General features: G+C 42.5%; 1 pseudogene; it reads left to right on the forward strand.

Moving 5' to 3' along the window:
* The first annotated feature begins 282 nt into the window (after positions 1–282).
* Positions 283–1193, forward strand: LOC119508685 (annotated as a pseudogene).
* Positions 1194–1665: the final 472 nt, after the last annotated feature.

The raw sequence follows: 1665 nt of genomic DNA on the forward strand, positions 1-1665 counted from the left end.
AAAGCCTTGTATTTTCTCAGTAGAATTTACATAAAATTGTGCCCTGTAGAAGATGTTTTATAGGTGACAAATACTAGGTGTCTAAAGATAAGGAAGCAGCATCATGGAAAAAATGGGAATCAATAATTGAAGCAATTGCTTGCCTGAGGAGTGTTGGATACACTCCACATTCATGGTGACTGCCCTATTTCTATGAAATTCAGACTACAACCTTCCACAATTAATTATCTTTCTTTTTCTCTTTGTCAATGATTGTGGCTTCAAGAAAGTGTTCTTCCCTGAATGGATCACCTCATGCCTCCCAAAAACGTGACTGAATTTATTCTCCTGGGACTCGCACAGAATCCACACTTGCAGAAAATAATTGCCATTGTCTTTTCATTCATTTTTCTATTTACTGTGCTGGCCAATCTACTCATTGTCATCACCGTCTTCCTCAGCCCCACACTTTCTGCTCCCATGTACTTCTTTTTCACCTACCTGTCATTCACAGGAGCTTCCTACACCTCTGTCACCACCCCCAAAATGATCATTGACCTGCTTTACCAGAGGAGAAGCATCTCCTTGGGTGGCTGCCTGACTCAGCTCTTTGTGGAGCATTTCCTAGGAGGATCAGAGATCATCCTCCTCATTGTCACGGCCTGTGACCGCTATGTGGCAATTTGCAAGCCCCTGCACTATGTGACCATCATGTGACAGGGGCTCTGTTGCCTCCCGGTGTCCGTGGCCTGGATTGGGGGGATCCTCCATGCCTCTGTGCAGATTCTCTTCATGATCAATTTGCCCTTCTGTGGCCCCAATGTCATTGACCACTTCATGTGTGACCTCTTCTCACTGCTGAAGCTTGCCTGCACTAATACCTACATGCTCGGAATGGTGGTGGCTGCCAACAGTGGGGCCATGTGCTTGCTCGTTTTGTCCATGTTATTCACCTCCTACGCTGTCATCCTGCACTCCCTGAAATCCCATGGCTCTGAAGGACGGCACAAAGCTCTCTCTACATGTGGCTCCCACTTTACTGTAGTTGTACTCTTTTTGTGCCCTGTGTACTCATCTACATGCGTCCAGTGGCCTGCTACTCAGTGGACAAGTTGGTGACTGTGTTTTTTGCAATCCTCACCCCCATGTTAAATCCCAACATTTACACAGTGAGAAATGCAGAGGTGAAAAATTCCATGAGGAATTTGCTGTAAGAGAGAGCAACCTAGACTGTTCTTACTGCCAAGAAAGTGATGACACATTAAAAACAGGGAGGAAGATTTCTTTGGTAAAATGTGAAAGAGGATTATTAAATTCCACAGGTAATTGACCAAAGAGAGGATGAGAAACTAACATTTATGAGCATTTAAATGAGCATTTATAGCTAGTGACTAGAAACTTTGCTAGCTGCTTTTGATTGCTTTTCAATTACTTAATCAAGGCTTTAGTGTTCATGAATGATGTTCACATTCCAGGATATGCAATGGAAAGAACTGTAAATCCTTAGTTTGATGATTCTAGGGTATGTTTTGCTCCAGGGTTTCACTACTACTTTACCAAATTCTTCACAAATATGTTAGTTGAATGAAATGACTTTCTACTTAACCTTAGCCTCAGAACTTCTTTTATTTTGGCTCTGCCTTTGGTAAAGCAAAAAAGAAGTAATCCTAAAATGTATATGGTGTG

The sequence above is a fragment of the Choloepus didactylus genome, chromosome 14 (assembly GCF_015220235.1).
Source record: "Choloepus didactylus isolate mChoDid1 chromosome 14, mChoDid1.pri, whole genome shotgun sequence".
NCBI classification, from domain to species: Eukaryota; Metazoa; Chordata; class Mammalia; order Pilosa; family Megalonychidae; genus Choloepus; species Choloepus didactylus.